The sequence below is a fragment of the Cyanistes caeruleus genome, chromosome 10 (assembly GCF_971803275.1).
Source record: "Cyanistes caeruleus chromosome 10, bCyaCae1.hap1.1, whole genome shotgun sequence".
NCBI classification, from domain to species: Eukaryota; Metazoa; Chordata; class Aves; order Passeriformes; family Paridae; genus Cyanistes; species Cyanistes caeruleus.
Genome location: NC_141710.1, coordinates 7,359,262 through 7,386,209, shown reverse-complemented (window position 1 = coordinate 7,386,209; position 26,948 = coordinate 7,359,262). Strand labels below are relative to the sequence as shown.

The 26,948-nt window shown below is 38.6% G+C and overlaps 1 long non-coding RNA gene across 1 annotated transcript; it reads right to left on the bottom strand.

Annotated features, from left to right (window-relative positions):
• Positions 1–329: 329 nt before the first annotated feature.
• LOC111933222 (uncharacterized) lies at positions 330–18,553 on the bottom strand. The gene is made up of 6 exons (XR_015274244.1): positions 18,360–18,553; positions 17,162–17,307; positions 8,890–8,988; positions 4,579–7,397; positions 2,982–3,083; positions 330–476 (listed from the first exon to the last, which is right to left on the bottom strand). It is a non-coding gene; the product is annotated as an uncharacterized LOC111933222 (long non-coding RNA).
• Positions 18,554–26,948: the final 8,395 nt, after the last annotated feature.

The window sequence follows — 26,948 nt, the reverse complement described above, 5'->3', positions numbered from 1 at the left end:
AAATTATAATCCAGCAAAGGAGTTAAGTGTATGAATACCTTAAACATATCTGTACTTCACTAAAATCCATTCAGCTGCTCACAGGTTCACCTGTGTGTGCTTTGTTGGATGGAAGCCACAATTACCAATCTGCTGAAGTGGAGTTTAGTAAAATATATTGAGAGGAACCATCTCTGTGAATAAAAACAGTGCTTTGGGAATGTGTTATCCATAAAATTACTAGAATTTAATTTTCTCTATCATTATAGAAAAAGATATTAAAAAATCCTTTCCACATTGGTCTGTGTAATAATTCTGAGCTGACTCTTGAGATTTAATACATAACTCACCCTCACAGCCCTTCCAGTGATGCCTGTTCTCAGTCTTTTTGTCTTCATTTTAACACAATTCTCTCTGTTTTAAGTTAACTCTAGATCCACAGCATAGTAGGGTCTTCTTCTGAGACCTCTTGAAAGGTCTGTTGCTATTCATTCTCTCTGAAATGAGGCACAAATATTGACTCATTCACGAGAGTCATCCAAGAGATGATAACACAGCTTTTTTACTTGCTCTCCTTGAGGAGAGGGACAGCAAACCAGCATCTGCTGGTATCTTATGGGCTTTTTAATACAGTATTTCTTCTTTTCCTTCATTTTACAGAGGTCTCCTTACTCCTGTGATGTCCCATAGCCACCATGCCATGGTGGAACAAAGAGCAGCCTTGGCAGCAGCCACCCAACACACTCCTGCTTCACCATGAGCTAAAGTGAAGGGAGGAGCTCTGTGAAGAAGATTGACATTTTTATTGGTTTGGAAAGTACTTGTTCAAAACTCTTATAATTTGGGTAAATTTCCAATATGTTGGCTGAGATTAATTTTATGTATTCTTAAGTAATCTGATGATTCCATCTTGGTATGCACTGAACATGTACTTGTTTTTCTTTTCCTATGGTTCTGTTCCTCTCTGAGCTGACTTGTAACTTAAACAAACCTCTTGTATTTCACACAAGTATGCAGGAATATAAGTATGCAAGTCAAGCAACTTTAAAATAAATGGGAAAATAAAAATTATTTTCATTACATGGGAGTTGGAAATGGTGGAGTCTTCAGTTGTGCTCCTTCAGTGGACAAAAAGGACAGACTGAAATCTATACCGAAGGATATATTAAATATTGGATTTATTTCAGAGAGGATGAGAGAGAGATCACAGAGTAGCACCCATGACATTATTGCTATTGTCCAGCACACATACTGTAATGAAATTATTTTATTTAATAGAACTTAGGTTAAGGTACATATTTTAAACTACATCATTACATCCCCCAACCATTTGTACCTGTACTTGAGAAAGCATCATAATGGCTCCAAGACTGATAGGATCATTCTATTAGATTTTTGAATGAATTTACATTCAAAAGTTTTAAGTGACTGTGTAAGTATTAAAAATTTACTGAGCTAACAAGACTCAGAAATATGTACTTTGTTTTGTCAGAAACAGACAGCAGGGCCACCCTTCCTCTGGAGTCAGTGTTTTATCTCTCATCTGTGGATGCTCATTCCCACTGAGCACTGGAGCTGGAATAACTCCAGAGGTGATGGTCACCCTTTTGTGTCTGGGCAAGGGGAGGAGGCTGTGTTCCTTGAGGAGCTCCTGCTGCAGCCTCACCCTGCAGTAGTCAGAGAGGTGCTGGCAGAGTCAGGAGCCCGTGTGACACCGGAGCTCTGCCTCCTGTCTCAGGCAGGCTGAGCCTCTGGAGACTGCAGAGCCAAACCAGGGCTTTCCTCCACACAGCCACAAAAGATGGAACACTGTCAAGAACAAGTTATTTACAGACAGGGCAAATATGTAGAATAAAAGGGCCTGGAATAAACTGTAATCAACTTCTTTTCACTACATGTACTGGCTTTATAATAAAATTGCCAGGTTTACAGATAAATTTTTCCTTCGTAGAGAAGCCTGGAAAATTCTGTTAGCAGAAGAGTGACCTCCCTTAGAGTTTATGAGATTGAAAAGCCTTACATAAACTATACTTCACTCCACAATAGCTCATTATATTTCCATTTTATTTAATGTAAAGCAGTGTGGTTTATAATCAATGAAGTTCCTTTGCTGAAGAGAAGGAGGTTTTAGCTTCAGAACAAATACACAGCATTTTTTTCATTTCCTTAATCTTGTGCTGTAGGTGGTCAGTTCCAACTGCTGCATTTGGCACTGGAAATTTGTCTCGTTTAAAGCCAAGCAAAACAGGCAGAGAATAGCTAAATTGAAAAATTGAATTTAATATGTTAAGTATTATGCTGCAGTTTACATAATATCAGTGTTCCCTAGAGTTATATATTATTGTTGTAATATTCTTTGACACAGATTGCTATGAACCAGAAGTGATTAAAGGGCAGGTAGAAACTTTAGGTTTGCTCTTGGGGAAAAAGATATTGAAACACAGTATAAAATTAATGTGGCTGAGGAAGATGCTACTACAGAGTGATGCAGGTCAGAAGCTCCAGAGCACTGATTATTTGGAGTGACTGTTCCTATTGTCAAGGTTGACCATATACATTTTAAATTGCTCAACCACTATGTTATCAAAAATGGATTGGTGTCATTCTTTCTTTCATTTTATATGTTTCAAATTAGGCTTTTCTGGATCAGATTTAGGTGTATATTTTCTTGCTTCTGTTTCTTGAAAAGAGAAAACAGAACTCACCATCAACCAAACTTGGCACTTCCCTTTCTTCAGGGCTGCATTGCAGCCTCCTGTCCCTCACTTCATAAGGATTGCACCATCCCAGGTGCAGAATCCAGAGAAATTCATCTCAGTAGAAATTGCTTTCCACAGAAATAAACAAAGAGTTATATCAAATATATATCTTCGTTATGCTACGCTGCACAAATTATGATGAAAACATCTTCCCAGGCTGTGGGATAAGGGAGAATGAAACTTACTGTTTCATTCAAATTCATTGAGAATTTTGTATCACAGCTCCCTGCAAGCTGAGCATACCTGTTAGCTGCTGCTTCCAGGTCTTTGTTGATGTTGTCTCATCATTATTCTGACATTTGTAATTCCTTTCTTCCAGAATAAACCATGTCTTTCTTTCTTCAGCTTTTGTAAAAAAAATACATAAACTAAGATATTTTTCTAAGTTAGCCAGTGGATATGCTATGATAATGTGTTTAAAATTCACTGTAAGTCATTTTGTTGATGTCAGTATTATGAGATACTCTATAAATTAAATTGTATTGTATTGTAAATCTGTCCAGTAGATCAATACATATTATGAAGTACCAAACTAATTTATTTTGCCTTCCTCTTAAATGAAAACCTAAGTGGTCTGAGCCCAGATTATTTATTTGAAATAATTTTTAAAGAGAGAACTTCATTTTTGGATGAAATAATATTAAAAAAAAGGAATCAAGAAAGACAAGACAGAGATATCTGAAAGATTAACAATAACTTACTCTTTCTCTAATCTTTTTAGATGATATTTTTACAGTAGCAGAAGAACACGAGGGCAGAAGGGAGATTGATAATGTGGCACTTTGTACAGATATTCTTTGTGTCAGGTACTAGATCTCCCTGTGTTTTAGTGCTGGACTCTGCTGACAGCCCAGGCCAGGAGCTGAAGCCACAATGGAAGGATTGCAGTTTTCTCCCAGCCATGGTCTGTGTGCACTTCTACACTTGCTCACCATGTCTGAATTGCAGTGCAGGCTGAGCTCACCCAGCCCTGTTCTCACAGCAGTGTCTGCAAGATGCTCCAACTGATTGTCCAGCTTTCAAAAATATATTAATTTAACATTTGGAAAATTAACCAAGTAGTATGGACACGTGTTACTTCTCTTTATACCTTCTTAGGTCTGAGAGAATTCACTCCAGACCAAGAAACTTTGAACTTTATTTGGATTTGCAACCAAAATTTGATGTCCTGTTAACTTCAAGGTGGGTGCTGGGGTGCCTTGTGGTGGAATGCATGTGAACACTTTTGCTGGTTAAATGTAGAGTGCATTTGTCAGGTCAGTTCAGGCATACTGACAATTCCATGGTCAAACAGCTGAAAAATCCTTTAACTACCACAGGTATGGCCTCCTGTGCTGTCAGCACAGTCACCTAGACTTACCAGACAGAATATTTATAAACATTTGGACTATAGTCACTGTATTAGACCAAAAGCTGCTGCTAGATTGGGTCTCAGATTGGCATGCTACTGCTACAGCTTTCTGAAACTAAATAATTACATTTGGGAGCTCTCTTTTGAAACAGCTCAGTTTTCAGGTCTCTTAGATTGGGTGCTTGCCCCAGAAGTAATTTGAAATTACCAAAACCATTCCAAATTTCTCTGTACTTTGGCAGCACTGTGATGAACGTGTGGTTCTTGCTAAGTCATAAGATACAATGTTTATTCTGAGATGCCTTGCACTTTCCATTTCAGAAAATCAGATCATTGTTTGCTGGCATTTGAAGTGAACATGGAGTATTAATTTATGCCAGGAAAGTCCTGAATTTGGTTATTAAATGAGAGGGCACCTGGATAGTTCTTACTTATATATACACATACTCAAAGTAAAGTGCATTAAAAAAAAAAAATAAAAAAAATCACCTTTAATCTTTTTTCTTGGAGTTGAAAGTGGGTGGGAAAATTATTAGAGTCTTCACAGTCCTTCCTTAAGTGCACAAGCAACAGCAAATTAACTGTGAAAAGTCAAGTATTCAGGTTACTGTATTCTGTTCTTTCAGCTTATTTTTATTTCTATGGTTATGAGCTAGGAATTATCTTTTCCTCTTCCTTCCCTTACACATCCATGTTGTTTCTCCAGGCTGATATTAATCTGTTATTTTTCTGCTGAAACATCTGTGCTCACATCTGTCATACTTTGTCACATCTCCCTTCTTTCATTGCTGCAAGATCTCCATCTCTGGTTTCCCTAAATTTCAAAGTCCTCTATCCAACTAATTTAATAAAACCTGTATTTAAAATATGTCCCTCAGCCACTTTGGCTTGATCAGCTTGACCACTCTGAACCATCAATTACCCTTGTTTCATCAAACGTGGTTCAGGCTTCCAACCTTTATCTTATGTCACCTTAATTCTTTCTTTCTGCAATACGTCTGTTTCAGTCTCCCAGACTGAGATTTATTAGAAGTACTTTGGCATTTTCAGATGAAAGAATGCATCTGAGTGAATATTCAAAAGCAGCAACTCCCTAACTCCCACTGGGAGTTGCAGTCCTTCTCTCTCCCTGGCAGGATGATCCACAGCCCAGCTCTGCAGGCTCCCTCCACACCCTCATCCTGGGTGCTCTTTTCCTCCTGCAGCAATTTGGAACCACAAAGTCTCTTCCATTGCAAACACAATGGTTTTTAGGTTTTTCCAACTGACCAAAGCACAACTGAAGAGGTGTAAGTGATGAACAGGTTATAAACCCAGAGAGACTGCTACAGTCTAATAATGGCAATTCCAACAAGGACCGAAGGCTAAGTGGGGGAGCCTCTTGTTTTATGTGTTTTTCTTTGAAAATCTTTTTGTGGAAATCTGAAATGAAAGTGTGCCAAGACTTTTGGCAAAAGTGGGACTTTGGCCAAATGTTCATGTTTGGCTCTAGAAATTCAGTTTTTCCATCTTTTACTCCAATTTTCCAGGAAGCCTATTCTAGAGTTTAGAAATAATCCTGTGAAACTTCATCAAAGTTAATATTGTTGCCAAAATGTTCCAGTTTTGGCACGATTTCAGTTGGAGCATAAAATGATTCATTGAAAAAGTTCTGACTATTTCCATAAATGTCATAACGCTCATTAAGTACATATGTAACAGTAGCTGAATTAGGTATCTGTTTGCATACATCAAGTCATCTGAATTATTATGTCATCTGAAATATTATAAAGTCAAATAGAGCTTAAGAGTTGGTTGAGTAACAGTGTCATAAAATTCACTAACCATTGAACTTAACTTGATGCTCAATACAAAATGTCTGGGAAAAAAAAGCTAATTGAAACATCAGGAAATGGTCAGAACTCAAATGAAAAGCATTAGCAAACAAAAAAAAAGAAAGCATTTTAATTAACTCAGAATAATGTGTTAGTGTGCCTGGCAAATGAAATTGCTCTCCAAGTCCTAACACACTTTTTTCATTTGAACCCATAACAGGATATTTATCAAATGAATTAATTTTCTCTCCATACAAACATAAATTTAAGTAACATATGAAGACTTAAAAATAGTTTAATACAATGGTTCAGATCAGCAGCATCCTGTAATCAGGAACAATTTCAATTAATATAATCACACTGTATTTGTGGTAAAAGTATATATAACCTTTTTGAGGTTTTTGTACTTATCTGATTTTTCTGCTAGCTCATGTAAAAGCAGTCAAGTCTCCTCAGTCTTTGTCTGGCCATGTGAAGAAATAATGGATGTTTTCCAGATAGTTACCAAAATAAAAGATATTCATTTAAAATGTGAGTAAAATGGCTTATCTGCAGTAAATTCCAAGGCATTTTAACTAGTTCACTGCAAAATTTAATTTAGACTTAATCTATTTTTTGCTTCTTACACGAAAAAGATTCTGATCTCAAAAAGATTCAGACTGGGAACATTCTATTTTGTTTCTCCCAGCAAGGACCTCAGGATGAGTCAGATGCTCACAAATGAAAGCAGCCATGGTCCAAGGAAATGGGACATTTTATTCCTGTTCAGCCGCCCTGGGCCAAGAGCCAGTGACCCAGGACCATATCCAGAGGATTTCTGAGTATCTCCTGGACTGGAGACTCCACAGCCTCTATGGGGAGCCTATGCTGCTCACTCTTGGTCACTCTCACAGTTAGAAAGAGGTTCTAGCTGGAGCCTCCTCTGGTTTGTTTTTTGACCATTGCTTCCCCCATCACTGGGCATCCTCTTCTTCAGATATTTGTAAAAGAGTCCCCCCAACCCTTTTCTCCTCCAGAGTGAGCAGTCCCAGCTCTGCCAACATTTCCTTGCTGGAGAGATGCTCCTGTCCCTTCCTCATCTTTGAGGCCCCTCATTAAAAAGCCTCCAGTGTCCATGTCCCTCTCGTTCTGGGGAGCTCAGCACTGGACACATGGTCTGGTATGGTGTGGTTTTGAGGAGATGGATCACCCCCCTCATCCAACTGACAACACTCCTAATGCAGCCCAAGGTACATCAGAGTTCCCTACTGCAAGGTCAGGTTTCCCTCTCCTGGTCCACCAGGACCTCTGGGGCCTTTTCTGCAAAGCTGCTTTCCAGTCAGGTGGCCCCATCACCTCTTGGTTCTTGGGAATGCTCCTTCCCAGGTGCAGAAGTGGCACTTCACAAGGTTGCAGAGATGAGCCCATTTCTTCGCTGTGTGTCTTCCTGTGGCACCAGCCATGCCCCCCTGTTTGGTGTCCTCAGAACAATTCTGGGTCATTTTGTGCTTCTCCCTTTGTAGAAATGTAAACACTTACTTCATTTTTAGAACTTTTTCAAACCATAACCTAAAGTTTGAGGTCTGAAGTACAGTTCAGAAAGTCACTTTAGGCTGTGGAAACTTATATCTGATGCACTGGTAAAGGAAAGACATAAAAGAGGTGTTCAAGAGCTTGCACTTGTCATAATTTTCACCACTACATGTATACCTTTATAAATATTGAAAAAATCAAGTCACTTATATCACTCAGCTACTTAACTATGAGCACTCAACAGTTTCAGCTTGGAGAGTTATCCAAAATAGATGAATTACCCTCTTGGTTATGCAAAATAGGCTCAGGTTATACAAAATAGGTGCAAAGGTCTTAGAAAAACATTTCCTTTAGTAAGCATTAGGATTTCATACTTCAGTTCTGGCACAGGAGAGGAAAAAAAAGTAAATGAAATGCTATGAAATAGATGTGAAGGATTTGTTTGACAACACAAAATTTCTGTTTGGGTTTCAGTTTTGGTGAAACACTGGACTGACTAATTTTCATTGCTTAGGCCTACACACACTATATACATAAATATACCAAACCTCAGATGTACACACAGTGTGTCTGCCAGCATTGAGATCTTAACAGACCTGCCAAGTCTTGAGCAATTTGCATAAAACCTGAGGAATCTTGCATGACTTTCTCCTGCTTCTGACGCCTTCAACTCACACTGCTGGGACAGCACTGCCTTTCTCCTCCTCTAAGCCCATGCTGAGCACAGCTCCTCACATCAGCTATGAGAGCTGTTTCTGTGGCTGCAGTCACCTGCTGAGCTCTGGTGACACTGGGAATCTCATGGGTTAAATAAAAGGTGCACAGAGATCTGTGCTGCTGACACCACAGCTCCTGTCCCTGAGGTGCTACACCAACAGCACACAGGAGCTCTGCAGGATGAAACTCCCTAGAGGGGTAATGATTAGCTAGAAAAATTGAAAAAAACTTTCTGAAGTATATTGTAAAGTGTAATATAACCCTCTGTCCCTCCATCAGTCCAACTTAATCAGGTGCTATTTCAATTTGAATCTGATTGGAACTAGAGTTTACATCATTTTGCAGAACAGAGTCTGTGGCTGATGTAAACAGTGTCATGATTAACACAGAGAAAAGACCAACCAAAGTCTTCAGAAATCTGGCATAAATAAAGGAGAATGTTTGCCCTTTTGACCATTGCTGATGTGGTTTCCATTCCATCAGCTTCTTTATATATTAGGAATATGGCAGTGTACGTTGCAGGGTGAGTTTCAAATGTGTTTGTTGTGGGACAGTTCCGTGGAGTCCTTCACACCAGAGGAGCTCCAGTGGCTGCAGGGCTTGGCTCATTCCAGGTCTAGGTCTTTGCTTTGGGTCTGTCAGAGTGGGAAGTGTAGATAAATAAGAATGATAAGTTGTACTGTCTCTTTTTCATTCATTTTGCATCATCTTAAGGGAATCTAGCTGAATCAGGTCCTTTGTGCAATGTATAACTTACATGATTTCCAGGAAGGATATTTTCATGTAGGAACTTGGCTCAGCTGAAAACTTATTAATGCAAGTTCTGTTGACACATGGTAGAATTCCAGTTGCCAAGCTGAAAAAACATAATTTTATGATTTCCATGCTATTGCTGTACTGCAAGAGGTTTATCCATTAGTGAAAGTGCAGATACATGTGAGTATATAATAAACTGAAAATAAGCTACCTACTCCACCATTTTCAAAAGAATTAATCAAGTAGTACAAGAAAAATAAATGTAAATATAATATTGATTAAGAACTAAAACAATTCTAATCATTTTTCTTTCAGAAATAATTTAATTTAACCTGAACAGACAACTGGGAGCACATAAATTTCCTTAGCATTTTTAAAATTGCTAATTAAAATATCCAGGAGTATATTCAAGTTTAGTGCCTGGATTTTAGAAATAAATAATGTTTGCTGCATTTCATCATGAATTTATCAAGGTTTTTGTGGTGCCAGAATGCAATATTGCATGTACATTCTTTTCAAAATAATCAGATAATGTGGATGCTGTATTTAATATACTGTGGGTATAAAGTAGTTTTTAATTAAGAAAATTTGAGCATTGGAATGTGATTCTGGTTATGTCTGTTACATGTTCTCATATAGATTTAAATCTACATTGTTTATGGAATTGTTGGGAGATAGCTGGTGTTTTGGTAGGATAGAAGCTCACAGTGAAAGAGCACCCTTTGTGTGCCCATTCCCAGTGAGTGGCAACTTTACTATTTATTGGAAGAGACATGTTCTTTATTTTGTGCCATAAAGACTTGACCCAAAGCTCAGGGAAGTAAGTGAGAATTACTCATCCCTCTATAATTTTGTTTAGAATTTGATTTCCAGTGTTGTTCCCTACTTTACACCATGTTTTTTGTTAGACATCTGATTACTTTTGTACACTGCCAAATGGAATGGGACTTCAATAATAAAGATGCACAATATTTGAGACATTTCTCTGAAAAAGGTTCACTGCTAGAAATTCTTCTTTATACTATTGAGTTAAACTTCTTTCACTGTCCGTGGATGCAGAGGGGAAGAAAACCGTCAAATTAAAGCAGAAAGGATGTTATTGAGCTTCCTGTCCAAACCCTCAAGAGAAAAGAGGAGAAAATAAACCTCCACGAATATCTCCTGACACCAGATTTAAGAACAGTAGCAGGGTGTCCTCTTTATGCTAAAGTTGGGGAGGGAAAATGATGCAGAACTACCCTGAAAAAAATCTGTGGCTCAGAGGACTCATGAACCCCTGGCCAGTGCTTCCACTGGCTGTTATGACCAGGCAGTCACAGAACCCCTGACACACCATTTACATGTATTTTGAAGCTTTTCCCATAAAAAATAGGCAATCCATGTGATGCTGCAAGGGTCAGTTTCCCTATGCAGTGCCTGTAAATTCTGTAGGAGTTTCAAGCAACTTTTCAAACAACCTGACTAGTAGATTGGGGTGTAACTTAAAATAGGAAATCCAGAAAAATAGACAGGAATCCTGTCAGAGCCGCCAGTAACCTGCAGCACAGTTTGGTGTAGATACAAAGCAACGCTGTGAGTCCTGCAGTCTATGAAAAGCTTTGGTCTGGGCTCACTTCCCTTTGACACCAGGAACAGACGTCACCAGTGGTAACCAGACTTCACAACAGCGCTGCCTTTGCCACCATGCAATCCTCCACTCACAGCACCTCTGTGAGAGCAAGCCTTAGAAACTAAACTCCTTTGCTCTGTGTGGGCACCAAAGATGCAAATCTGGTGGGTCAGGATCTGAAGGCCATCTCCTCAGCTGCCCTTTCTACACCTTAATGTTCCTTTGCGCTTTGAAGTGGCTGCACTGCAGATCCCCTGCACAGGCAGAAAGCTCTCAGGATGAAAGGCAGTAGGAAGCTAAGGGTGCCAATGGTAATCCTGGGACAAAGCAGGGACTAAGAGGAGATGCAGTAATATTCCCCATTAGCCATTCCAGCTGGTTGCACCTACCTGAGAAGGGCATGTCTTTGCATCTGCACAAGTGCAGGAGTGTCCTGTGCAGGCAGGCAGAGCTCACTGGCTGCTCTCGGCTGCCCAGTGCCCGGGAGGCTGCGACACCAGCGAAGGAGAAGGACATTGAAGCATGAAGTGTAAGCTAAAGGGAGTGTTTGAGCTGCTCTGATGCAGGGACAGGCAGAGCAGACATTTACAAATGTAAGTGATATGTCTGCTGTTTTCATTTCTTGACCCTGTCTGTAAAGCCATCCTTTCCCTGTCCAGCACAGAGGAAGAAGACACAGGACACAGACATGCCTCTCTTTGGTGGGCCTCAGTTAGCCTACTCTATTAGCCCTTGTCTGTCTCCTCCATCCATCCTCCATTTTAAACACATAAAACCACGATTCATAATTATATATATTTCTCATGCTTCATTATGTGGAGTTTTATTAAGAAAAAAATTATTCCTGCAAGTCGTATCCATGAATGCAAAATGAATATTGCTGTAAACTGATCTTAGCCTAATTCAGTATCTAACTTTCAATTAAAAACAAAGCCAGTTGGGCACTTAAATATTTCCTTTGATCTGAACAACAGTGGTATAGTTTCCAGTCTAACATTACAAGTTACTTGGCCATTTACAACTTTTTCCCCCAAATATTTCACTTCCTCCACTATAAGAACAGGAAAATGATGCTCTATCAGGTGTTGTGAGGATGAATAAATCTGAAATGTGAGATGTTTGGATCCTACAGTTAACCAGGCCACATGAGTAGGTCAGACAGATGGTGACTGCCATAAATGAAGACTGCAGTACTTCAAGGAGTGCTCAGCAGTGAAGGATAAAATGCCATTCTCTTTTTGCCCTTTGAACCTGATCAACTACAGCATGAAGAACATTCAGAGGGGCTTGAAACATATACTCCTTACTCAAACAAAGAAACTTCAAACATGACTGTCGTACCCCTAGGGACAACCTACAGCTAATACAGTCACACAGTTACATTTTTATCTGTCTGAATAGAAAATGAAAGAGAGCTAAATATTGGTATATTTTACTCTAAAGCAAGTGTGTTTGGGATCAAAAATGTGCCTCCAAGGGATAACAAAATAAACCCCCCACAGTTTTATCAGGCAGAGTGCAAAGTTCATGGAACATAATTTATAAAAATATCCCAATGTATTTATCAGTCTATTCCATTTGTTTTGCAATTTTGAATAAAGGTCATTTCTTATTTAGTTCCTGATTATGTACCTCCATTAAAAGAGAATGATGAATATGTATGTTTGCAATTTCCTTTGAAATCTGCACGGAAAGCAGGAGTGAACCCTAAATCCAGATAAATCACTGCAGACTCAGTGGCTGACAAGTATATCTTGCCTGAATGTGCCCAGTTGCTTGCACATGTGTCTCCTCATTCCTGTGCTTGACAAGAATCATCTTAACAGCACAGAGACGACAGCCTTTAAACTGTGACCCAGATGTGGGCTTTCCATAGAGGCATTTAATTTCAAGAGCTTCTTTTTAAGGTGAAGAGAGCATGGCTGCTAAAAGAAAAAAGAGGAAAAATTATGTGGACGACATCAGTGGGGGAATATATATCCTGTATTTCCTGACATTTGTCATAAAGTTTCAGTTCTTTACTGTGAGCAGTATTCCACAAAGAAAGTTGGATGAATCCTATAGGACAGACCTTTATGTTAAAACCATTTCTCTCCACCATATCTGCTGTTTTGCTGTTTTAACTCTAAAAGTATCTTAATGACAGATTTAGTTTTGACAAAAGCGAATCAGACTCTTGAGGGGAAGCAGAGACACTCAGGTGAGGGTTTCATCCAAACCTCATCTTTTTCTGTGCAACACATGCTTTATGTTTCCTCTCACTCAGGTGAGAGGATTGAGGATATGCTGAGGTGGATTGAGCACAGAAGAGCCACTCCAGCTCCCCAGCAGCCACCCAGACTCAAGCTACCCCACTTTGTTCCCAGCTCAGAGCCAAGGAGGCAAGAGGTATTCAGCCTTCAGATTGTTTAAACTGGGACTAGGAGAGGTACAATTGCCAAGTGTGTGCCTAGAAATACTAGCAGCAGGTGTTTCCCAATTCTTTGTAGCAAGGCTTGAGAAAATTCTGTTTCCTGCTGCATGGGTAAGGTGATAGGTAGGCAGCCACGAGCAAGGTATTTGCATACCTGAGGATGTCCCTCAGAACAAAGAACCATCTAGGAATACACATCTGTTTATTAATCACTCATTAATTATGGCACCTAGTGAGTGAGCTGACTAGATTAAGTATAGAGAAAATATTAATCACACTTTCTCTATTAGCATGAGGTAATTCTTGCCTTTTTTCATGTAGCCCTTCAGAGTGAGAGGTGGGAGGAGATGACTCTATGGTGCCATGGGATCATCTGAGAGCTGGAGCGATACTGGGTTGAGGGAGTGGTTCTGGGATAGTCACTGGGAACTTGTGATGTAAATATTTAGCCTAGCACACTCCTGCAGTGTCTGCAAAATCCCAGGGATGGGATCTGTGTGGAGATGACCTTGACTTTAACTAAAATTACCTTGTTTGGAAGAGATGCAGTAAGATGGGCAGGGAGGATGCAGATGTCACTGGGCCCTCTCGCCTGAAGCAATAATTGCTGAGGGCTTTGGAGACCAGAAAGATGCTGAAGATACTGGGCTGGAGAGCACAGTGGATTCCAGGGTGATACCAGGGTGTGGTAATAAAGGAAAGCACCAGGGCACGATATTGATGGTGCTTGATGGCGCTGGGACGATACTGGAGTGGAAAAGAAAGGCAGGCAGTTCCCAGGGAGATGGGATTGCAGGCATGTGTAACCTGGTGTAACCCAGATGGCTGCTGATGTTCTCTCTCTTACAGCACAGCAGTCATGATGAAATTATCTCTGGGTCAGAAAAAATGGGTAAAAGAAGCACAGCCCTTGCACTCGTGTTGATGCAGTCACAGGGCAGATGACTGGACCAAGTCTGCTGCTCCTTCCAAGAGAAGGAGGTTCCAAATTCAGGATGGAATGTGGATGGCCAGTCTGCAGCCACAATTTAGCTGAAATATGCTTTCACATTTACTTTAATATCTCAGTAGTGCCAGTAATGTGCCCTGTGAAGCACATAGCCTAAGATGTTTGTCCTCCAGTGCCTTGGGAGTGTGATTAATATTTACTAGTAGGTCTTGGCAGGTCTTTGTAGGTAGATTAGTAGGTTATTTTGTAGATTAGTAGGTAGACATTACTTATTAGTAGATAATTACGCTGGTTAATAATAATGTATAATCACGGTTACTTAAAGAAAACCAGAATAATATTTTCTAATTGCTTAATGTAACAGAAACTATGTTAGCCATATTTCTTAAGATGATGGCAAACTTCAGTACCTGAAGTCACAAAAACATTCTCATGAATGAGCAGGTAATCAGAACAATGTTTGAAAAAATATACAGAACTTACTCTTAAACAGGTTATGGAGTTTATTCAGACATTATTTCTGAATCCAAAACCCTCTGACATTCTGTGAATAAATTATTCATAAATTGTCCGCCTGATCCTGGCAGGATGGATTTGGTCATAGCTTTGCCATTCCAACTGTTGTGCTTTCTCTTCTGCTGGTGAATTTCAGCTGCCATTATGGCATGGTCTGAGATTTTCATCTTCATGCAGCAACTTGAGGTCTGATTTCCACTGATGGAGTTAGAGGGGTGAGGGCCAGAGGGATTTCTCAAGCAAGAATTCTGCCTGGGTGAGCAGAGTCAAATTCATGGCTGTCAGTGCCCTTCTGCTCTGCACTACTGTGCTGTACTCCTGCAGCAACTACAAACTTCCAAATGTTTCTGCAGTTATTTATTTCTCTTGTGTCTTCCTCAGCCTGGAAGATTCACAGCTAAACAGAAAAACCCCTTGTATGTGAGCTCAAGAGGGTGAAATGTGATCTTCAAATGTATGAAGGCCAACCTAGATCCTCTGTTACTGAGACCCGTTTCTCTTCTATATGGCATCTGAAAGAATGTCCTTCCTCCTTTTTTTCTTTAATTTTTTGGGCTTTTGACTGGACTGTTTACCACCTTACAGTGTGTACAGTTGTTACACTTTGTCATTAAATTTACTCTATGCTCCTATCACTGTATTCTATACTCAACAATTGTCAGCAAAACGAGTGAGATAGGGAGAAATTGATTTTAAAAAACTAAGTAAAGAGAGATACAATATGTATGAAATAAGGGAGTATATCAGGTAGATCTAGTAATAAAAAACTTGCATAAGGATCACTTTCTGAATATTCACACCCTCTTGAATGAGGGTCATTGAAGCAATCTTAGCTGTCACATCTCACACTAGAGCATTACAATGGAACTGCATTCCCTACTTATGCCTGAATTCTGAAACAATAGAATTATATTATATGAGGATTATTTGTATGCAGCATCTGTGTTACTAAAATTCTTATTTGCCAAGAGCTTTTAATGTTTTCTAATTAATCTTTGCCTTCTGTGTTTACAGGAGTTGTTACAATGCAAGCCATTCAAATCACTTCGCAGAGCCCGAGACCAGTGAAGAACATCAAATTAATTTAATCTTTTATTCTTGCTCCTGTGACATTACTATGATATCATAAGTTAATGATGAGTTCCCCCAAATATGAGTCTTGTTCTTTACCCACAACAAAGAAAGATTAACGCTAGTGCATTATACATTAATTATGTACATTGTATTTAGGGTATTAATAGCCCTGCTGATCTTATTACATAAACCATTTTCAACGTGAAGCTCTGAAACCTTGGATAGAGAAAAGAAGAAAATCAAATGTCTGGATAAGAACCTGATTCCAAGTTTTTGGAAGACCACAGAATACCTTTCAGGGATTTCAGATGGTTCACTACTCAGTTTCAAAGTCCCATCAGAGAAAAGTGGTGGACACTAACTGATGTTTGTATGTGCCACCAATTGAATAGATCAGGTACAGAGAAATTAATTTTTTTGTTTTTCTCTCATAAAATCACATTAATTGTCCATTGATTTTTGTTCTCTTTTTGTTATACCAAAACAAATCATGCTGAGGAAGCCCAGACACATAATTAATATCTTCTACAACATATTAGTGGTTAATATCTTTAATTCATTGTTATCAGGTACTCTCCCCAGTTTCTCTGTCTTCTTGTTGTGGAACATGGAAGCATCAACATCTTCTTTTTGCTGAAAAAATGTATCCTGGCACAAAGAAGGCCAAGCTGGGTGATTTGCTTGGCAGACAAGACTAACATTAAAAGTGAGTGTTAATTGCTGAAATGAAGGTTATAGAAGCCTTTTAGAATATTTCAGATCTGCCTGAATCTGAATAATTAATGCAAAAAGTCAGCTTGTTGGAAAAATATATCTAACTTGCATCTCTGACATAAAACCACACAAAAAAGACAAATTAAAATATTCAAAATATCATCATAACTGAGTGTAATCTGCAGAAACAGGGAAGTTATGTGGTCTTGTGGGGCCTTGACTGCAGTATAATTGAAATCTGATTACTCTGAAATAGGACACTGCAGCCTATCTGATAGTATTAATTAAATGAAAACCTCTGGTGTAAAGGGGCAATTTTGAGTTCTTTCAACACGTCTGCGAAGCTCAATAATCACCACCTCAACACATTCTGGAGAGTTTAATTGTGCTGGTGGGACACAGATACACTTTTGATATATTTCTCTCTTCAGAGGGCTCAGACACTCACTCTGAAGCCCAGAGTAGCCTGCACACAGATCCAGAGCTTGTGACTTGTCCATCCTGTCCAGAATATACAAACACAGAACTCAGAAATCAAGCCCTCAGTGCTGGCTCCTATGGAGCTTGTGGGCACTTTGTGAGAACAATACAATACAATACATAATATTTCATATATAAATATTCTAATATTGTATATATTATAATATTTAAAATATAGGTAAATATACATATTATATATATTTATATATAAATATAATATATAATATTTCTTAATATATAAGTTGTAGTTATGAATATTTTCAACACAGTAAAGTGCAAATGGGCTTGTGGCAAAAGTAAAAAAGAAGCCCATTAATTGAATATGATTAAAAAATAAAACCCCAAACACCTGAAATGCTTGACTTGGATGGAAGTTCCAATACACAAACAGTGACTAAGCCCCACTTCAGCAATGAAGACATGCAAAAGCCATCTATGGCAGTAGTTAACAGAAAATATCAATATATTGATCACGGCATAATGACCTGGAGAACGGAATGGTTATTAGCCAGACTGACCTGAAAGGAGATAAATGGAAAATTCTGCCCTGATACTTCAGCTTGGAATAGGAGTGTTCTTAAAGAGGAGCTCTCAATTATGTCCACTTGCCATTCTGTGTCAAACTGGATTCCAGATGGGAGCTCACTCAGTGCTCAGGCCTAGCCTGTAATGATACAAAGTCAGGCCTAAGTGTGGTGCTGAGCCTTTAGCACCATTATCACTGGCATAGCCCTGGCTAGGAAAGGTTTTTGAAGCTGTTTGAGCTGGTGGAGCTCGCTGGTAACCCTAAAATATCCCCACTGGTTTGGACCACGAGTGCTGACTCAGGCTCCTCTCAGAATTCTGTACTGAATGGTCACTTCCACTCCCACTTATAAAATGCCAAACATATCCTTGGCTTTCAAAAGCAAAGGAATGGGAAGCCAGACCAGAAAAGACTTTACCTAATTACTTATTTCCGAGCTGGAACTAACACCATTAGGGATGGTTTAGCTCCAGGCAGTGGGGAATAAACATTCTAACCATTCCAGGTTTGTGACTGTGGCAGGACTCTTTTTCTGGCTCTTTTTTTTTGGTCTCATCTTTTAGAGTAGCACGTTTCCAGATCTTTTTCCATAGTCAGCTGGTTTTTCAATGACTTTGTTGTTCTGATTTTCCAATTGGGCTTCACAACTACTTCTAATCAATCAGATTAATTAGAAAAATTAATGAACCTGAATTGTAATAACATTTAACCAAGCTCTACCAGTACAGTGCTACCCAGTCCTAAATGACTGTCTCATGCAAAGATCACAGTCCACTGAATATAATTTTATTGGCTACTATAGACAGTAGAAGTTTGTTGGCTTTGCTAATCAAGCACACCAAGCACATATCAAAATCTCTTTTTAATGAACAAAACAAAAGGGTCTCTTGACTGGAGTCAGTCTGTAACTATCACATAGACTGAAGCATTAAACTGCAAAATACAGAGATGGGTGCAATTTAAATGTTCCATACTATAGTGCAAGAGACATCCAATTACTGTTCCTTCCAAAATGTTAAATTAATATCTATTCAAGTTTATGAAATATTCGGGAACATGATTCATAGAAATTTGAATTTGAAGTAGAATAAGTGGCATACACAAAGTAGTCAAAATACCTATATGAACAGGAATATTTACAGCTGTGGGGTGAAAGAAAAAGAATCCCCTCTCTGGCAGATGAACTGTACCTTGGTTAGAAAAAAACATATCTGCAGTCTTGTAGATTTTTGATACATATAAACACCTTTAGAATAACCATTTAATTAAAATCTTTTGAAGTCTATCTAGGATACATTATTTACAGATGACAGAAAAGAATTCAGCACAGGCCAGAGCTGCTCCTGGGCTCAGATTCCTGCACTCCTGTGCAATAGCTTCATTTGAAGGCCACAGTTTCCATAACAATGGCACTTGGAGAAGCTTAATTTACACATTGCCACTGTGACACATTGTGTTATTCCTTGGAACACCAGGGTGCATTGCTCATGTCACATTACATTTGTGACACAATTAAAGTCACTGGCTGAGTCTGACACAGTTTTATATGATTGTCACACAGTAGATTGTGTACTGAATGATCTAAAAAGGGGTAAGAAAAAGAAATAGTACCAAAGCTGGCCTAGGCCTGGGAGTGAAATAGGGGTTAAAGGCTGACATGTACTTTTATATTGTTTATATATCAACATACTTTAAAAAACCAAAACATGTCTGAGCATAAGGCTTGTTAAAAAGAGCTTTTTTAAGTCTTCCCCATTTGTCTGTACCATCACAGCACACTTTCCTTGGAGCCCCTTACAGACATAAACTAACAGACAAATGTAATCTGACAGAATAAAGTGAATTACCATTAAATATTAGACAAAACTGACAATCCCATGACTGCTGTTCATGGCATTTGAAGGCATGCTGTCCACACTATGATATTTTCACAGTCAAGTTTAAAACCTCTACTGTTCTGTAGTGTATTTTAGAGGAAATCTCCCTATACAGTCAACATTCCCCAAGGAATGAATCAGAACATCTCTGCAGAAGCACATTCTAAGCAATGATTACCCAGGGAAGCAAAGATCCATATTTTAGGTACTTTCCTTATATGTCTCAAAAACCTTATGTACATCATCAGAAAATGATCTATTATAAGAAAATCTCTTCTCATTTAGAATTAATTTTTTATGTCACTTTCTGAGGCACAAAAAAGTTTTGCCAAACATTAATGTAAAAGTCTCTGAGTCAGTATTATGGCAAGTTCAAATAAAACAAGGATTTTAGGAATAGTGCCTAATTAAGAATTACTAATACCTTATTAATTATTATGACGGTGGCAAGGATAGCTTTGATCCAGCCAGAGAGCTGAACAGTTCCTTTGACAAAACCCAGAGACCATCACAGTGCTTTATAGAACATGTGATTTAGATGGAGAAGTTGTTATCTGGCATAAAACAAACTTCTGAAATTTAATCCTTGCTCAGCTGAAACTGTTCAGAACTTGACATTGATGTCAGCACAATAGAAATTTTACTTCTAATGCATATGTGACAAAAGAATCTCTTTTTCCTTTGTGTACAAAATAAACTAGAGCAGAGATTTTGCCAGTTTTTCCTTCACAGATTTATTTCATACCATTTCTGTCATACTGTAGTTAACTGAAATAATATACACATTTTCATAGGGGACAAACTAAAAAGGACACAAGTCACTGAGTTGTTTTTTTTTTTTGCATTATTAGAACTACAAAATATTTTTTGTTGCTTCTTCTGTAATACAGAGATTAATACATGAAGATATTATACTACTGCTTGGTCTTAAAATAGTAGCAATATTTAATTTTGACAGTGAGAAAGTCAAATTTAAGAATGCAGGCTGATTAAAATCCTTAATTGATGAGTGATTGATCCCTTTGGACCCCAACACAAAACATTTAATTTATGCAATTCAAACTGGTGAAGAATAAAATTCTTCAAGGTAAATATAATCAAAGATTGTTGATAGAAAGCTGAGGATTTGAACAGAAGTTTCATGATACTGATGCTGAACCAATCTTGAAATTGTATGTTGGTTTCCTTTTCTGTATGAAAGCTGCATTTTATAGCCATTTATTTCTGCTGAAGTAGATCCCACTGTGTGCTTTGTGAGAATTTACTTTTCATGTACTTCATGGTGTTGGTACTAGGACTGATCAGAAAGAGATCCACACTAGAAGTTTAATTTATAAAGCTGATTGAAACAGGAGTAGTGATTTGTGTATATCCACACATTTCTTGTGCTCTGCATACCTTGAAACAGTCCCAGGGCCACCCCTGGCTGCTCACAAAGGTGAGATTTGGTTCCTCTCCCCATGAGCCCAGCGTGGCCAGGCCAGGTCCGTGCACACAACACAGGCTCACACAGATGGGCCAGTTGGAAGCAATAAATCTCCACTCAGGAAAAGAGAATTGGAAGGAATTCAAATATTGGAGGCAATAGATCTTCCTGCACTCAAGCTGTACTTGAGCTAATAACTATGGACAGAGCTTAGTAGATTGGAGAGGGTGGTTGGAGAAAGGCAATCTGCTTCAGGGAAAAAAGTCTGGATGAGGGAAGCATGGATCCAAGAGTGTGTGAGAGACTCTGCATTGCATTCCCCAGCACTGCCTGCTCCAGATGACACCACACGAAACCACCTGCATCTGCACTCTTGATATTCAGCCACTAAAATCAAAGCTCAAATTTAGCTCCACAGGGAAATCATGGGTGATGCAGGAATCTTATGGGAATTACTGAGTTTGGTGAAGTTCAGCAACTGCAGCCAGTTTTACAATGCTTCCATTTTTAGATATAACACTTGCCAAGTAATCCCAAACCATAAAACTCAGGTTGTATAACAGAGATTAAGCAATGTGGAAAATAAGGTAAGTACTCTGCTCACGTCTTGTCAGCATTGCAGTTGTTGGAGGCAGCAGATTGTAGGATCAGCTATTTGGCCTCTCCCTTCTTTTAAAGTAGCAAAATATGCTGTCACATTAGAAATGATGAATCAGCTGATTATAACTGATCAAGTAGTAAGCAAAATTAATCATATTTTTTATTAGAACAGTGTGTTTCCAACACAGTCCTTTGTTTTTAGAAGGAACGGAATCAATTTTATTCTTTGAATGAGTTTCAAAGAGCAAATGCTATTCTTTTTGCAATGAATAAATACATTTTGTTTGCAGGACCAGAATGAAATATCTCCTTCCTAGAATATAATAGACCTTGTGCAGGGAGAGACTTTTTTAACAACTTGAGTTATTTTAATATGTATGCAAATCCCTAAATCCACTGCGCTTTCTAACCTTATAAAAGGAGATAGACTTTACAGATATTTCAACCAATTAGTGCAGATACAGGTCAAATATGTGAACCTGCAAGACAGATGTAGGAAAAATCAGGATTACATGTACTGTAAGGCTTATCCAAGTTAATGGCTTTGTCAGAGGGAGAGCGAGTTGAAGACTGGGTTAGACATAAAACAGATCAACTCTATTAATCTAATTTAAAGGTTTTCAGAGGCAATAGAGGAACACTGATGGATTTGTTAGTAGGATACCAAATCTAAATCCCTTCCAATCCACCCCTGTTATCTTAGGCTCAGTCTTTGAAAATTATTCAGCTGACTTTGGGTAAGGTTGATCATTTTGTCTTATCTTCAAAATATCTGTATTTTTACAAAATTCCTGAAGTCTGCTTCCATAAATAGACAAACTGATGATGTTCTCTACAGGGAATATTCACTGCTCGATTGTTAAGAGTTTTTTTCAATGAAACTATATAAATTGACATTTCTCCAGGAGCTGAGAATTCATAGGCTTGATAAAAAAAGGAGACAAAACAACTTTGCAAAGCTGTGTAGCGTGAAAAAGGAAAGTGTTTTCTGTCCTGTTATTCCACAAAATTACCTTATACAAAGTATTTTAGAATCCTCACCTGCTAGCTAGGAATAAAGGCAGTACAGGTACACTCTAGAGGTGAGATCCTTGGTTGCTTGGGTTTACCAAAGGGTGAGGCACTGTTGCTGCCACAATGGTTGGTTCCTTTCCAAATGTGTGTTTTTATGCAGAGGTAGTGAAGGCAATCAGCCTGTGTTCCTTGCAGTTTTCAGAGGAGATTTACTGGTGTTTCCTTCAGGCTAATCCTCATCTTTGCTTGTCTCAGGGACTCACAGGTGGCTGTTTTCAGGCCAGCCTAAATAAGGCACCCAGCCTCCCTTTGATGAAGACTGAAGCAAAGAGGTGGGTGGGAATTCAAGCAGGACAGGGCAGGAGGCTGGGAGCTCCTATCTGGTGTTTAGACCCAGACTAAGAAGCCCAAAGCCAATAATGGCTGTTCTCTGGCCCTGGCATACCAAAGTTGGTATTTAGGTCTGCCCTGAAATGCCCTCTCCAGCCAAGCCACTTAAACCTGGAGGTAGCTGGGTTTGACTTTGGCCAGCTTGTTCACATATCAAGGTCTCATTAAACTGTAAATTATATAAGCAATGTTTCCTGCTTCACTGTTTTAAGGAATAGTTTTCTAAGCAAAATTAATACCTCCATTTGCAAGGGATGAGGTCAACTGATATGGTACAAAAGACTGTGCTTTCAAGAGCACTTTAGTTCCATTAAGTGAGATACAGTAATAGACTGGGAAAAGCTTATGAATGATTTTCCAGTTGCATTCCTCTCACTGTCACATTTTCTCTGCCAAACCTGTGATTCTCAGAAGAGGTCTTTACTGACAAGAATCAAGTCCCACTGCAAATGACAACTGCATTTTCTCGATTTCATTAGTGTCTCCAGCCAGCCAGCAAAACCGGCCACTTTGTAGTTTGTCATAGTCTTGGAAACTAATTTAATACTGCCCTGTGAAATGACCCCTTACTAGAATGTACTGTATAACTGGCATGGCACGTGGATTTTCCATCCCAGATATGGCAGAGATCATATAATCATAGAGGAAATAGTCAGAGTAATGTCATGTCAGTCATGGAGGAGGTTGTTTTAACTCACTCCAAAAATGCATTGTGTCTCCAATTGAGAGGAGCATTTCTCTCTCCTCAGACATAAAAGAGTCATTGGCTTAAAAAGAAATCAATTATACACACCCACTGTTCATCAGCTGTCACCTCATCACAGGGTGAAAATTCGTTTTAGCAGTTCACTCAAACTGGGTGGAGGGCAGGCTGCAAGGATTTGGGAAAGTAAAACAGATAAAGGCATTAAAAGGCAATATATAGAGCCACAATCTCACTTCAGCTTGGGAAAGGTGATGCTGTCTGAGGGAAGCATGTTTGCAGAGGTTGTAAATGACAAAGTGGGACAGGAAACAGATGCTTGATTCATCCCCACATTTCCAGAGAAATCCTGAAGCTAGCTTGAAAGTTTTTAAAATTTCATTTTATTTTCCTGGGTACAGTGTTGAAATGCAACATTAATCTAAAATGTTATACAATTATATTACTGATACAGTAATAGCAGGGGGATTTAACTGGAATTCTGTAGAAAAAAGAAGATATTTAGGCAATAGCATGAAGATTTAAAAAACTCTGTAAGATTTGGCGTGTATGTGAAAATGAAGGTGATTTTAGATTTGCTAGAGATCAATTATTTGAATATCTCATTATACTGACAGTGTCAATAATATATATATTACTTAATATTATCATAAAATATAATAATATAAAATGTACTATTATTTAAATTTCTGGACAAGTTTTGAGTAGAATCCTGAAAATCTATGAATCAAGCATCTACCTTTGTGTTTCTTTCCTTCCTTTTAACATGTTATTCTGGGGGCAGAGAGGAAATATTCCATGCCTATTACCTGTTCTCCTGGTGGAAAGGAAAAGCCTCATGTCAGAGTCACTGTGCTGTGCACAACAGGCGACTGCATATATCTAAGGTCCTGTAATATTAATTCTGTATTGTTCCCAAATAAATCCTAGACTAAAATCCTGGGTGTTTCAGATGTTGTGGAATCACTGTGGGTTTGTACTCTATAAAGGACAACTGATCAAGTTATTCCATCAAAGGGAGAACTGCTGCACTTCTCCAGTCACCGCTATCTTGTGGATCCTCCAGCAGGTGTTACCTTCTTGTAAAGATCTGAATTTTATTAAATAAGTGCTTCCCACAGGATTTGTTGGACTTTTAAAAGGTGGAAGTGGTGAAGACACAGGTCTCAGTAAAATGGCAAACATCATTTCTCTGAAAGCTTTGCTGATACACACGTGTGTGTGAGTGTACACTTAGCACTGAAGGAAAGATGGCAAGTGGAACCAAATCTCAAAATGTTCAAAATTTTAAGAAGCAGATGGGTAAACCTGTCCTAATGATATAATTTGTACTAGAAAATGAGGTAGGTAATTAATAATAATAATAATAATAATAATAATAATAATAATAGTATCCTCTCTGCTTGAAAAATGGGAAGATCTTAATGACAGTGAAATAAATGCTAACTGATGAGGCCAAGATTGTAAGTATTTTGATAGATGAATAATAGAAACTTAAAACCACTTTAGAATGTTTACCATTAATGTAGATAGCAGAGAGGCAATAATAAGAACTACTTAGCAATTCTTTCCTATAAGCATGTAAAGGAGTATTGATTGCTGTCCAGGTATTATCTGTGATTCTTCATTGGCTTCTCTGATACTATGCTTCATTACAGCAAATTTTAACCCCAGGGCACTGTGGTATTGGGAACTTGATACTTAACAGGGGAAGGGAGGGGAGAAAAATGGAAAATATTTTCTTTGAGCTTTGGGAAGCAGAAAACTCTGTAGACTACAGAGAAAAAATATAATTGCAGTTTAAAAAAAAAAAAAAGGCCTGAAAGTGTTCAACATATTCTATTCTATTCTATTCTATTCTATTCTATTCTATTCTATTCTATTCTATTCTATTCTATTCTATTCTATTCTATTCTAGTTTCAAGACTGCTGGCATTCAATAGAGTTTGAGTCCCACTGAAAGCCAGTGAACCCACACTTCTAAATCACCCAAGTGCTCTTGAATGCCTCCACCCCTGATTTCTCACTGATCTGCCTGAGGCATCACAAGAACTTTAACTTTTTGAGCTGAGGGCGAGTCAGGCCTCCCTTTGAGGAGAGGTGAACTCCTTTTAGAGGAGATTAGAGTGCTTTTCTGGCAAGAGCTGAAGAAGTGAGAGATCCCACCCACACCCACCTTTTGTTCTGTGCTGCTGTATCTGCCCCGAGGGGCAGAGTCGGGCAGCAGCCACTGAAGGAATCAGCAACAAGTACTGGCACAAACAGAACTGGCATTTCAGGCTCTTTTGTGCTGCTTACCACACCTGCTTGGAATTTGGTAAAGCAGAGACTTTTACTGAACGAGATAATGGAAACATTCACTCACAATGGAATCCAAACTGCGTGAAACCTGACAGGGAAGTAAAAATTCACCTTGATGAATCCACAAAAAGGAAGGACTTGTATGTAGGAATGAAGGAGACTGTTGGACACAACCCTTGAGGCTATCTGAGAAGTGTTAGAAATATCTACCTGATGAATTTCTGGAGACAGTTGCTTTACCACTGAATTAGGTCTCTCTTGCACTTCTAACTGGAAGCAGATGCTGGGTTAGACAACACAGGGAAGGCACAAAGAGAGCTGGACTAAGACTTGCCAAAGGTTCATAAAGGTTGAGATAATTTATATAAAAACAACACTTTTTGACACATCCATGAAGTCCTCAATATCTTTCTATCTGTCCAGGTCTGATCATCTCCTCTGCTGTTACAACAAAAGAGCTGAGATGATGCAGGACACACACACCAGCGATTTATGTGAGCAAGAGGATCATTGAAAGCAAGACATTTAGGGGTTATTTCCTTTTGTTTTGCTCAAGCCTCAAGTGGGCTCAGTAAAATACTTCATTTTAAGGCTGCATATCACAGATGCTTCATATGGCTATAGATTAAAGAGAATCATACAAGCAATATGGGGAAATGGGTATTTTTTTCTTTTTGTTGTTTTTCACAAGGAAATATCAACTCAGACATTAATTAAGGCTTAGAAATCCTTACCTTCTTCCTGGGAAAGCCTTTTCTGACACTGGTGGCTATTGCCTTTCAAGTCTTAAGACTCAAACATTATATGTGCTGTGCTTTAAAAAAACTTCTTAAAACCAAGTACACATATTTGAGCCTTTAAAAAAAGGTTATTCTAAAAGTATAAATATAATAATGACTGCTAGACTACACTACATTTTTTCATGGTATTTGCTATACCTTGTGCAGTTTAGTTAACCTTTCCTTTATTCAGAGAAAAGCTTGTGTTTGGACTTAGCATCGTTTAACTAGCCTTTATTATTAATTTTGTATTACAAAACTTTTTTCTTAATCCACAGAGAATGCAAAAGTAAATGTTATCAGAGTCATAATATGTGGTGAGTAGTCTATGATACTACAAAGCCCAGGAAATGTGGAGTTTACTCCTTCCAAACTCTTTCTTCCTTTAACTCTGGGTTGGAGAGCTGAATTTTATGCCTTCCCTAATCCACACTAATTCTGCTGAGGTCTGAACTTTCTTATCTGACCCAAGGTGGTGCTCACTCTTCAGCTGCTCTTTGCTCCTTAAGACCACTGGCAATTTGGTAGGCCTTTTTTTTTCTTTTGTTCTTTTTTCTTTTCTTTTCTTAAAGCTTAAATAAATCATCAAACCAATTTTAGCAAGAGTAAGAATGTGGTGTGCACCAGATATTTCTGTGACATCTTGATCGGAACCCCCTTTCACAGGTGAGACTGCACAGAATCTCAGC